The sequence below is a fragment of the Asparagus officinalis genome, chromosome 8 (assembly GCF_001876935.1).
Source record: "Asparagus officinalis chromosome 8, Aspof.V1, whole genome shotgun sequence".
Classification (NCBI taxonomy): domain Eukaryota; kingdom Viridiplantae; phylum Streptophyta; class Magnoliopsida; order Asparagales; family Asparagaceae; genus Asparagus; species Asparagus officinalis.
Genome location: NC_033801.1, coordinates 30,698,956 through 30,713,225, shown reverse-complemented (window position 1 = coordinate 30,713,225; position 14,270 = coordinate 30,698,956). Strand labels below are relative to the sequence as shown.

Genomic DNA, 14,270 nt, shown 5'->3' with positions numbered 1-14,270 from the left:
GACGGCTAACAGTTTGCCGGGGGGTGGCTGATGACGCGTGGAGAATAATGGGTGGTGGCAGCTTACTTTTGGCTTTGTGTCTTTTGTGATCGTCTCCAACTACTGACTGCGACCGGGAGGAGGGGAGAGTTGTAACCACGTGGAAGTCACGTGATGTGGCTTCGTGTCGATGGGCGAAATCAAAGAGGGGAGCCCGGGGAGTTGGTAATTGGATGATGATGAGATTGGTGAGGTTTGCCTTTCTTTTTCTTAAGCAATCATGAATTAATTATAGTGAACGACTTTGTGACCGAATATTGGGTGTTGACGAAGAGATCGATTTAGCTTCCGCCATTTTTAATCTATATAAATAGTCTAAAAAGATGGGGACTCTATAAGAGCTTGTTTGATATAACCTTCCGAAATTGGACCAAGTCTAATCTTGGTTTCGTTCTGAGAAGAAACTTGTCCGGAAAAAAGCGGGCCAGAGTCGATCTACTAGTCTTTCTTAGACCAACAGGAGGAGCATAAAACTGGTTTTTTTTTTTTTTTTTATCCGTCGCTCGTTTGGATCAAAACGTTTATTCCAAAATTGGATCATGATGGTGTTGAGGAATTTGCCAAACTGATCCTAGGTACATCCCACGGGAAGTTTCCTGAACCATTCAAAGGCAACTCCCTTGAGGGTGCCAATGAACAATCGAGCTAGTATGGCATCGTTTGATATTACATTCCCAGTCTGTGACTTGAAATGATAAATATGTTGGTTCGGTGATCCCGTGTCGTCAAAAGTTTGTAGCGTCGGGACCTCGAATTTTGGAGGATAAGGGGCTGCATCCCATTCGGCAGGATAGGGCCTGACAACTCTCTCATCTTGGAGCTCGTTTCTGTTAGCAATGGCATTGAGGCAGGCTTCCAATTTTTCCATTTTGGCAGACTGAAGATTCTGCTCGTTCTCAGTCTCTCTTCCTTCATCAGATTTCTTAGACCAACAGGAGGAGCATAAAACTGGTTTTTTTTTTTTTTTTTATCCGTCGCTCGTTTGGATCAAAACGTTTATTCCAAAATTGGATCATGATGGTGTTGAGGAATTTGCCAAACTGATCCTAGGATCATTATCATCGCTTCTATAGTCTTTTGTTTATATTGAAAAGTTGGTTCCACTTTCGGGTGGACCATGATATGATGTCATTTTTCCTCGCCGCTTATGGGACTCGATGTTGCTTTTGCTCCATGTAAGATTATATATGGCCTTTTGATTAGTGACATGATGCTGATTGGTGAGGAGATTTTGGCATAAGTTGGGAAGGAAAAGAAAAATATAGTTCGGTGGTGGCTCCTCAATCCTAATCATATCTAGCTTGGAATCAGAATGGATTTGGTTGGAGGGTCCACCACTGTTGGATGCTTCTATCTTGATCCTTTTAGGTAGTCCTTCTTGATTCTCAAGAGGAGAGTGGTGAAAATACGAGCTAAATACATACAAAATACACAACGGAAGACTATATGTATAAAAATATTAAGCATGTAGGGAGCATGAAAAACAAGATAGGACCATCCTAATTAAATCTAACATGATCCCTATAAAAAAGAGAGCAACTAAGAGCTTTGAAGGCTTACTTTCGTAGCGTGATTCGATGGTAGATCGAACTACCCCTAGCTCGTTCTTCTTGTTGTTGTAAACCTCCTTGTAGTGGATCTCCAAATCTTCAAATGAGCTTGATAAAATTGGAGTTTTCTTGAGACACAAGGCAAGATATTCACCCCGTGGTACTATAAAAACCTACTACTTCCTCTTACTCAAAGATTGCTAGAGTTTAGTAAGAGGATAGCTCTCTTTTATTCTCTTATGGAAAAAACCACTTAGCCAATTTTTCATTAACCATTCCATAAGAAAGAGAGCTCATATATATAGAGTGAGATATGTCATGACTTATCTCATAAGTCATACCATGAGTCATCTAAATGTAATAATTCCTTACATGAGTCATGCAATGACTCATCTCATGAGTCATGCAAAGAGTCATGAAGAATCAAAACTATGTGCTAAAACCATGTGCCCAAACCATACCACCTTAATAACCCATCTCATGACTCATTAATCAAGGTATAATAAAGTATGTATTTTATAAATAAAAATACCACATCAATACGGTGTTTCATAAATACGGTATTACATAAATTTTCCAATCATTAACTAATAAGTCATCATATGACAAAAGAATCAATGAGTTGACCAAAAAGTCAACCAGTTGACTAAATGTTAACTTTATGGAAAAAAACATTAGAATTTATTTCTTAAGCACATAGCATTCTGATTTTACCGATACATATAATCGTTTATATGTATCCGGTGAAAATCATATATGCGTATCAATCATACGCATTAACTCTATAAATTTTATTTTATAGGATTCAAGTACGCGCTTGGTGTGACTCTAGGGCCCAACTTAAGACTCGGCAGTGGATCATATCCACAAGTACAACAGAGGTGTTAGCTACACATGAAGACTACCCGGGTATAAGTTGTGATAAATGTCTGTAAGATGCTTACATAATTTTATCAGGACCATTCAGTGATAATACCGTACAGTCTGGTCTCTTTGTCAAACCATGTCAAATTATAGAGCCTAGGGTATGGAAAACAATCAAACCCTAATAGCTCGATTAGTGTTTATTGATATTAAAATCATAACCTTTAAGATCAAACTGACACTCGGTTTATCTTATTTACCTTGGCCAAGGATTTCCAGGCTATAGTTATATCAAATAATCTTATGACATCAACCCCCTTATACCGGGAGAGACGAATCACGTGATACTTCCTCAGAATGTGTCTGGACTTATGCTGAGACCGGGGTTCCTTTTTCAGAGCTATTGCAGCATTACTATCATAATATAAATGTATTGGATCTTTAATGGTGGGAACAACTTCCAGCTCCGAAAGGAACTTCCTCATCCAGACAGCTTCTTTAGCTGCATCATTTTCCGCAATGTATTCAGCTTCTATAGTAGAGTTTGCTACTATGTCATGCTTGGAACTTTTCCAATTGACTGCCCCTCTATTGATGGTAAAAATATATCCTGAAACAGATTTACTATCATCGATATCGCTCTGAAAGCTAGAGTTGGAAAAAACCTCCATTTGGAGGTCATTTTTACCATATATCAAAAATAACTCTTTAGTCCTTTTCAGGTACTTAAGTATATTTTTAACCGCTTTCCAGTGTTTTTTTCATGATTAGATTGGAATTTACTTACCAAACTGAGTGAATAAGCGATATCCGATCTAGTACATAACATGGCATACATGATCGATCCTACTGCCGAGGTATAAGGAATTAGACTCATGTGTTTCCTCTTCATCAGTCTGGGGAGACATCTTTTTAGAGAGCGAGATTTCAGGAGATGCAGGTACGAAACCTTTCTTGGAATTTTTCATGCTAAACCGTTTTAGCACTTTGCCAATGTATCTAGATTGGGATAATCCTAATATCTTTTTAGATCTATCTCTATAGATCTGAATACCCAGTATACAAGATGCTTCACCCAAATCTTTCATGAAATATCTTTTTGATAGCCAAATTTTAACCGCTTGTAATGACAGTATGTCATTACCGATTAAGAGTATATCGTCTACATACAAAATAAGAAACGATACTATACTCCTAATTATCCTTTTATATACACATGGTTCATCTAGATTTTTGATGAAACCAAACTCTTTAATAGCATCATCAAAACAGATGTTCCATCTCCGCGATGCTTGCTTCAGTCTATAAATGACTTTAAGCAACCTACATGTTTTTCCACTGTTCCTACTGACTACAAATCCGTTGAGACATATATATGCACTCTTCTAAATCACCATTTAGAAATGCAGTTTTGATGTCCATTTACCAGATCTCGTAGTCATAGTGAGCAGCTATAGCAAGTAGGATCCGAATAGACTTTAGCATAGCCACTAGAGAAAAAGTTTCATCGTAGTCCAAACTAGGTCTTTGATTAAAACCTTTAGCTATCAGTCTAGCTTTAAAAGTGTCTACTTTTTCATCTACACCCAACTTTTTTTTAAACAACCATTTGCAATCTATGGGTATCACCCCTTTAGGAGCATTGTCTAAGATCCATACTTTGTTGGTGTACATAGAGTCTATTTCGGATTTTATTATATCATGCCAAGCAACAGAGTCCGCTACTCTGAGATGCTTGCTGATAACTTAAAGGTTCGTCATCATCTATGACGTGATCTAACATGCTACCTTCAACAAAAAAATCATATTGTCTCTTAGGTGCATGCGATCGCCTTGGATATCTGCGGAGTGGTTGAGATTCTTCTGGTATAACTGAATTTGCTGGTTCTACTAAACCTTGGATATCTGCGGAGTGGTTGAGATTCTTCTGGTATAACTGAATTTGCTGGTTCTACTAAATTATCAGTATTAATTTGTTCTGGTATAACTGAATTTGCTGGTTCTACTAAATTATCAGTATTAATTTGTATCTCTGAAATTTCTTCCAATGCTACCATGCTCCCACTAATTTCTTTTTTAAGAAATTCCTTCTCTAAGAAGGTAGCAAACCGAGAAACACTTTTCTTTTGTTCATCGATGTGGTAGAATTGATATCCGGTTTAATTCTTTGAATATCCTACAAATTTACACAACACTGAGCGTGCCTCTAAGACCAAGTGCAATGGCTAACAATTGGGACAATTATTTGGTGCAATAGCTAAGCAAGTGGATAGGCAAATGAAAAGTAGGGGAGAGAAAAGGCAAAATTTGCCTACCGATTAAATTTCACCAAGGGCCCCGCGTGTCAGCAAGTGGAGGAAAGATAAAGTGAAAAACTTTTGAAAAACTAGTTGTTGTGGAGTTGAAAGGCAATTGGAAAAGGCAAGTGATGTGGAGGGAGAATAAAGTGAGGTGGAAGGAGAGAGAAAGGCAATATTTGCCTTGCCATTGGAGATGGTCTAACTTTTTGGGATATTGCTTTTTTACATAAGCATGACATCCCCAAATCTTAATATAATTAAGAAGTGGTTTCTTCCCACTCCATATCTCATACCGAGGTTTAGACACTGCTTTAGTTAGAACCCTATTCAGTAAGTGTGTTGCTGTTTCTAATGCATACCCCAAGAATAAAAAAGGTAACTCAGCGTTACTCATCATGGAACGTACCATTCCTCCTTTCTGACACGCCATTAAGCTGTGGTATAAAGGGTGGAGTAACCTGAGAGAGAATCTCATTCTCTTTTAAAAAACCAAAGAATTCCGAGCTTAAGTATTCACCTCCTCGATCCGATCGAAGAATTTTCATTCTCTTTTAAAAAACCAAAGAATTCCGAGCTTAAGTATTCACCTCCTCGATCCGATCGAAGAATTTTAACTTTCTTGCTCGTTTGGTTCTCTACTTCATTTTTATACTCGATAAATTTCTCAAATGCTTCAGACTTGTGTTTTATCAAAAACACATGTCCAAATCTTAAAAATCATCAGTAAAAGTAATAAAGTAGGAGTAGCCACCTCTGATAATTGTAGACATAGGACCACATACATCACTATGTATTAGTCCTAAGAGTTCTGTAACTCTTGCTCCAGTTTTCGTAAATAGAGTCTTGGTTATTTTGTCTTTAAGACAAGACTTGCAAGTATCATAAGACTCAAAGTCAAATGGATCTAAATATCCATGCTTCTGTAGCTCGTCAAGTCTTTCTTTATTAATATGACCAAGTCTACAATGCCATAAGAAAGCGTCGTTCATAACTGAGTGTTTTCTTTTATTAGTGTGATGAGTATTCAGAATTGTGTTTTGATTAAGAATATAGATGCCATTACACAATATTCTATAAACAATTAACTTTTGATTAAATATGATATTCATAACATTGTTTTCCAACTTGAATATATATCCATCTTTATCTAATAAAGATATGGATATTATATTACACATCATAGTTGGTACGAAATAAGAGCTTTTCAAAATCAAAATGTTTCTATTTGGCAAAGCTAGATGAAAATCCCCTACTGCAAGTGCTGCAACTATTGCACCATTACCAACTTATAGGGTCATCTCTCCAGCTCCAAGTTTTCTATAACTTCTCAACCCCTGTAACAAATTACAAATGTAAGATCCTAATCCGATATATAATACCCAAGATGCAGAATTTATAGAAAAACAATTCCGAGTAACAAACACATCTGAAGATGAAGCAACATCTTGCTTCTTCTTGATGAGTGAAGTTAAGAATTCTGGATAGATACTCTTAACATTTCTTAACCAGTCTATGTAATTAGGATCGATTAATTTGTTCTGTTCTGATATGATTTTTAAGCCAGACATAATGGTCTGAAAGAGAAAAAAATATTTTAGCAGATGTTCAATACATAAAATAGATTTGGATCGTTTTTATCTAAGTTATGCCTCCCACTATTTTTTGAGTCCCTCAAAACCTCTTATAAGAGGTGACCGGAAAACAACCCCTTGTTTTCTAGTGGGATCAAGATCTAATTATCATTGAATGCATCAATCTTAACGTATGCTAACAAATTGATACACTCAATAATTGGTAGACAACTTTTATCTTCTACACTCTTGTAATTCTTGATATGATTTTACCCCTAGTCTTTTATGACCTTGACGTATGCTAACAAATCACAAAATGCTAGTCATGTTTGGACCCATCATTTCTTAACTGGCTTAAATTTAACTTATACAAACTCTTGACGTATGCCAACAAAGTCGCATAACCAACTTAAGCTATCCTTATATCTAAAATACAAATGAATACTACTTCGCCATAGAATAGTTATGCCTTGACATATGCCAACAAACATAGTATTTATAAGCTTAATAGTATTCAACTAAAATGATGGAGGGCTACAGACGATTTCAAAAATCTTTTACCGTAATCAAATTTGATATAGTTAAAAGATGCTCTATATTTATACTTGCAACAATTAAACTAGCCAGGTAAGCACAAGATTGGTGGGAGCGTTCCGAGCTACTCACCGGGAATATCTATCGGACCTTAATTAAGTAACCATTGCTCTTTAAGACTATAGCGCTAAAGATTGTGCATCACCTCTAATCTTAAGTTAGGAATCACCCCATGAGCTATATCTCATAATTACTTTTCTTGACACTAGTTAAAAGTTTATTCTAAATACATTTCTTTTAACTGCTTTAGGTTTATTTATCTTTCATACTAACGCTATGTTAATGTCGGTCTCACCACTCTATGGTCAATAAACTCTTATTGCCATGTCTTACAAAATTTAAAAATGAGTTTTTATAATAAAAACCATTCTCTAATGAGATAGAGATATAAACTTTATAGAATACAACACCCAATTGTATTGACATCTATAATTGGGGCACAACCAACATATCAATATATGTAAAAGCAATATGGAATGGTAGTGGACAACTAAAGGAATAAAATGCAACTATACTAATTATATTTTGACAAGCAATTTACAACTCCTTGCAGTGCTAGCTCCCTTATAAATTCTGTATTATTACAATTACATATTCATAGGACGTGTAAGCCCCATTTATTATGGAAAAAACCATTTCGTAGTATGGGTAATAATATTACATTGAATGTAAAATAAAAGCTATAAATGAAATAACTAAACTAAACAACCATACCCCCCCACACCCGAACAAGGGCCTATACCCGTAGGCGTAGCCCATGATCGGTGAGCAAGTGCCTAAACCCGTAGGCGTAGCCCATGCTGGGGAGGGAAGATGTCGTAAATAATATTACATTTCTAGCTATACTACATCAATACAATAAATGCAAGAGAATCGTTGCCCACTACCATCCATAAACATAACATCTATGCAAGATGATATAAAACATATAACTTAATCAACATTAAGAAATATTCATCTATCTAGTTATGCAACAAATTAGAAAACTAGATAACATAGGGATTATCCTAACTCAAATAGGACTATCATGCTTCTAACATACAACTGCACTAGTTGTAAATAAGTGTTTTTCAATTTATACAAGTGTTTTTACTCCTAAAAACTTATGAACAAAAATCATATATTTGAATCAATGACTAGTATAACTCATTACAAAAAACATACAACTACATTAGTTGTAATCAAGTGTTTTGTAAATTATACAAGTGTTTTTACTCCTAAAAACTTATGAGCCAAAAATCACATTTTTTTGAATCAACGACTAGTATAACTCATTACAAAACAACTTGAATAAATTAACTAGTTTCATTAAAACATCTTTTAATTAAACTAGTAAATAGAAGCAAGTACAAAGTCCTCTATGAGTTAGATATGCATGTAAAAATTCAATTAGATGGAACTATGACTCTGATACCATGTTGAAAATACGAGCTAAATACATGCAAAATACACAACGGAAGATTGTATATATAAAAATACTAAGCATGTAGAGAGCATAAAAAACAAAATAAGATCATCCTAATTAAATCTAACATGATCCCTATAAAAAAAGAGAGAAACCAAGAGCTTTGAAGGCTTACGTTCGTAGCGTGATTCGATGGTAGATCGAACAACCCCTAGCTCGTTCTCCTTGTTGTTGTAAACCTACTTGTAGTGGATCTCCAAGTCTTCAAATGAGCTTGATAAAATTAGAGTCTTTTTGAGACACAAGGCAAGATATCCACCCCAGGGTACTATAAAATCCTACTACTTTCTCTTACTCAAAGATTGCTAGAGTTTAGTAAGAGGATAACTCTCTTTTATTCTCTTATGGAAAAAACCACTTAGCCAATTTTTCATTAACATTTCTATAAGAAAGAGAGCTCAAATATATAGAGTGAGATATTTCATGACTCATCTCATGAGTCATGCCATGAGTCATCTAAATGTAATGATTCATCTCATGAGTCATGTAAAGAGTCATGAAGAATCAAAACTATGTGCTAAAACTATGTGCACAAACCATACCACCTTAACGACTCATCTCATGACTCATTAATCAAGGTATAATAAAGTGTGTATTTTATAAATAAAAATACCATATCAATACGGTGTTTCATAAATACAGTATTGCGCAATTTTTCCAATCATTAGCTAATAAGTCATCATATGACAAAAAAATCAATGAGTTGACCAAAAGTCAACTGTCGACCAAAAAGTCAACTATTGACCAAAAAGTCAACCAGTTGACTAAAAGTTAAATTTATGGGAAAAATACTGTAATTCATTTCTTAAGCACATAGTATTCTGATTTTACCGATACATATACATGTTTATGTGTATCCGGTAAAAATCATATATGTGAATCAATCATACGCATTAACTCTATAAATTGTATTTCATAGGATTTAAGTACGCGTTTGGTGTGACTCTAGGGCCCAACTTAAGACTCGGCAGTGGATCATATACACAAGTACAACAGAGGTGCTAGCTACACATGAAGACTACCCGTGTATAAGTTATGATAAATATCTGCAAGATGCTTACACAATTTTATCAGGATCGTTCAGTGATAATACCGTACAGTCCGATCTTTTCGTCAAACCATGTCAAACTGTAGAGCTTAGGGTATGGAAAACTGTCAAACCCTAATAGCTCGATTAGTGTTTATTGATATTAAACTCATAACCTTTAAGATCAAACTGACACTCAGTTTATCTTATTTATCTTGGCCAAGGATTTCCGGGCTATAGTTATATCAAATAATCTTATGACATCAACCCCCTTATACTGGGCGAGACGAATCCCATCTTGGCATCTCAATATCTACTTATGTCTCGGGATGCACCCTACAAGAACCGTTATGCACAACTCAATGAGAATTGTAGTTAGGTAAAAGTCGACATATATGATATTGCACTGATGTCTCAGGTCAAGAGACTACTTTGTACTATATCACTTTAGAACTTCAATTTGACAGTTAAGTATAATTACCAACTAGACGTTCTCAGTAATTCATTCAGTCAACTCATTCACTAATGAGTCACCTCTATACTATATCTTGATGTATCACATCAATGATCCAAGAGATGGATCATCATCCTACCAAAGGAGAAATAGAGTATACACTAGTCTTCCCAAAGTGATGAAGTCTCATTTCAACACTTCATCAACTAGGAACATTTTAGAATATACGTTTGCGATAAATCAGATCTTTTATTACGATCATATCCGAAATGTCTGATAGTATAGTATCATTCTAAGGAGTTTATCTATATTAAAATATCAGATAAATACTGACCAAAATAGTATACTATCATTTTGAACAAGGATGTTATATTCATATAGGTCCTGTTATAATATACAATTATTGTCTGCAGGGCACCTATATCTAACAGAGAGAGCTCTGCAATGATCAATATGGATGTTGCATTATGTTTGCAGAGTGATACATTAATATACAAGAAATTTCTCTCAATATATTGGTCATATTGCGTAATTTTGCTCAGGTTTCTCAATTATGTAAGAGATGATCAACATTGCGCATCATTAGTTTGATAATCATAATATGCAAACATTCTTCTTTGGAGAAGCATAGGACGAAGTTTGTATCCGGACAGTTCTGAGAGGATTCCTGTGGTAAAATGTAAAAAAGGTAGGTAAGAATTATTGGGTTATTTTGCTTTTGTGTTTTGTCTTTTAGAATTTGTTGGGATTAAGGACAAATATCTCCACAGCTGAGAATTGTATGGCACTCTTCTCTATGTCTGTCAAATTGAGGAGACAAATAGCCATCCTTCTCATAGCTCTCATCCAAGTTAGCTTAGGATCAAGTTATTTAGTTCCGTAGGGTCCAAGAATTGATGTGAGGTTGACAAACAATTATAATTATAAAAATGTCACTCCATTTTGTTGCCAAGTATATCTTATATGATTAGATAAGCTATGCTGCATTTAATAAGTAGATATAGGAGTCTGGACTTGATTAGATTAACATGCTTTTTATTAGTTAAAGTTTAGCGATTAATACTTTTGTAATTGTAGGTATAACAGCTCCTCCTGACTTTAAAGGACCACTTACACATTTGATAGACCATTTAATCGCTACTGTCATATATCTTCTTTTTTTTCCGTTCCTAATAACGTTGACCAACTATTGAATGTGTTTCAATGATCCAGTAGAGATAGTGCAGACAGGACGGGGAATTCTTAATTAACGTTATTTCTTGTTAAAAACAATATTCAACTCTTGTTTAGGTTTTCTGATTTTGGACAAACTCTTTTTTTTAATTAGCTATTGAGTTGGGCATGTCAGCTCATAATTTTGTACTTCTGTTTCTTTAGCCTTAGTGGCGTATGGTTGTTATTTAATTTGCTAGTCTTAGATATTTATTCAGTGTTTGCGGGAAAAATTACAAGAAAACTGAGATATAAATTAGTATTAATCTTCCTAACTGACTTAGGAAAAGAATGAATACAATCTCTTAAAGTAATCTCTCTCTGACTGACTTAGAAAAAGAAATTAAAATTTTCTTACCGATTTCCTGATTTACAAAAGAGAGAAGAATCGACGAAGATCCTTCCATTTGTTTAATAATATTGGATTCTTTTTGGTGGTGATGGTAGTTTGATTCTTGTATCCCATTGACGATCCGAACACTTGGCTTCGTGGAACTTTGTCTTCACTTCTTGACTTAACGTCTTGGACGAACTTGCAAAGCAAGTTTAAAACTCTGGACAAGTTTAGAATTCTGCAAGAGAGTTAATTTCAGAAAGGAATTTCAATCATTTTAACCGAAATAAGGCAATGGCTTTTCTCTCTAAGGCAATCGCTAATCTCAAAGATACCCAATCTAGATGATCTAAAAGCCAACCCAAGGTGATTCAAAAAGCGAACCCCTTTTTTCAGCTGTAAAACCAGCTATTTATAGGGTTAAGGGGTATAACTAACCCCTTAATTTGCTCCATAATGGACGCTTATAGCCCTATTAAGTGAGGAAAACGGTTTTTGAACCGTCAAATTTTGTTTGAAACAGTTAAACGTGAGGTTCGCATTCTAGAGCAGGCATGATGGTGAATTCTTAATCAACGTTGTTGCTTGTTAAAAACAATATTTAACTCTTGTTTAGGTTTCTTGATTTTAGGCAAACTATTTTTTTTTAATTAGCTATTGAACTGGGCATGCCAGCTCATAATTTTGTACTTCTATTTCTTTAGCCTCAGTGGCGTATATATGGTGGTTATTCAATTTGCTAGTCTTAGAGGTTTGTTGACATTGAAGTAAAGAATAATGTTAGTTGTCCACTCCTCTTTCTGTTGGGGATTCGAATCACACAATTGAACCCATGCCCTTCCAGATCTTATGCCGAAAGTAGGCAATCAGGAAATCATAGAAAATAAAAGAAAAAACTTGTAGAAAAGATTAAACAAAAAACACACCAGATTTAACGAGGTTCGGCAAACGTGCCTACGTCCTCGGGAGCCACACCAAAAAGTTTTGATTAATTGAAGAAGATTACAATGCTTATAAATAGGTTTTTATCTCTCTGAGATCTCTCTCAAAAACCTTCTTTTTATGTTGCATATAACCCTAAAATCGTTTAGGTATATATAGCATCCTGGCCCAAAACAGTTTCCCAAACGATATAGGAAACTGGAAAAACCGATTCCGGTCGACTAGATCATGAGTGTTGGTCGACCGACCAGAAAGAAGTTCCATGCAGGGTCTGTTTGTGTATCTTTTCAGTCGACCGGATCATTCCCTTCGGTCGACCGACTAGAGCTCTGATTTCTGCATGTTTTCCTACAGGCGTCGCGATCGACCGAGATCACTCATTCGGTCAACTGACCCGAGAATTTCCAGACTCACATTATTGTTTCAGGTTTCAGTCTTCACACTTCAAAAACCAACAATCTCCCACTTGGAGATGAAACCGCCATCAACGAGCTCTTCCAAACTCCTAGCATCTTCGCAAGCATCTTCTCCTACCTGAAAAAAATCTATTCTTCAATCAATATCATCTCGAAGATCCCGCTGATCCTCCTAATGTGGCTCCACCTTCATCTCCTACACGTGAAGGCCAACTGAAGTTGTGCACAACTCCAGTTTATCGATAGTCACTGCTTTTGTCAACATATCCGCAGGATTTTAGCTCCCGAAATCTACTATAATTGTAACTTGTCGTTCTTAATCAGCGAGTGTATGAAGTGGTAACGTACGTCAATGTGCTTCATTCTAGCATGATATACTGGATTATTGGCAATGTGTATAGCACTCTGGCTATCACAATAAAAAACGTCGTTCCCCTGCTTCAAACCCAACTCTTCCAGGCACCCGGTCAACCAAATCATCTTCTTGCTGGTTTCAGTCACTACGACATACTCTGCCTTAGTCGTGGATAATGTTACTATCTTCTGCAGAAGTGAGACCCAACTCATTGTTGTCGACACTAAGATATAAATATACCCCGTGGTCCTTCATCTCGTATCATGATAACTAGTAAAATATGCATTAACGTATCCCCGTAGTACTAACTCCTTCCTCCTAAAACACAATGGCATATCCGTAGTCCCTCTCAAGTAACACAATATTCACTTCACGGCCTCCAAATATTGCTTCCCTGGATTGCTTTCAAACTTGCTAACAACTCACACTGCATGGACGATATCCGGTCTCGTGCAAACTATCACGTACATAAGACTATCAATGGCTGATGAATACAGCACTTTGCTCATGTGCTCCTTCTCTACATCTGTCTTGGGTGATTGCTCCTCAGATAACTTGAATTGACTTACAAGTGGCGTGCCGACGGGCTTAGTATTCTCCATGTTGAATCTCTGAAGTACCTTCTCGATGTATTCAGCTTGACTCAACTTTAACGTCCCTTCAGCTTCATCTCTACTGATTCGCATCACAAGAATTTGCTTCGCTGCACCCAGATCCTTCATAGAAAACTCCTTCACCAACTGCTTCTTCAATTTGTTTATCTCTTCTAAACACGGTCTTGCAACTAACATATCATCAACATATAATAATAATATGATATAGTTGGACTCGATCCTCTTGAAGTAGCAACAATGATCTGAATTGCATCTTCTATCATCATTGCTTTGTATGAAGTTGTCGAACTTCTTATACCACTGTCTCGGAGCCTGTTTCAATCCGTACAAGCTCTTCTTAAGCTTACATACCATCTCTTCCTTTCATTCTTCTATACAACCAATAGGTTGCTTTATGTAGATTTTTTCATCCAAGTCACTATGAAGAAATGCAGTCTTCACATCTAACTGCTCGAGGTAGAGATCTTCTGCAGCTACTAAGCTCAACACCACTCTAATGGTTGTAAGCTTCATAACGGGGGGGCGGGGGGGAG

The 14,270-nt window shown here is 36.0% G+C and overlaps 1 long non-coding RNA gene across 1 annotated transcript; it reads left to right on the top strand.

The window, feature by feature from the left end:
• On the top strand, positions 7 to 1,241 carry LOC109822987. Its single transcript, XR_002242355.1, has 2 exons — positions 7 to 614; positions 1,090 to 1,241. It is a non-coding gene; the product is annotated as an uncharacterized LOC109822987 (long non-coding RNA).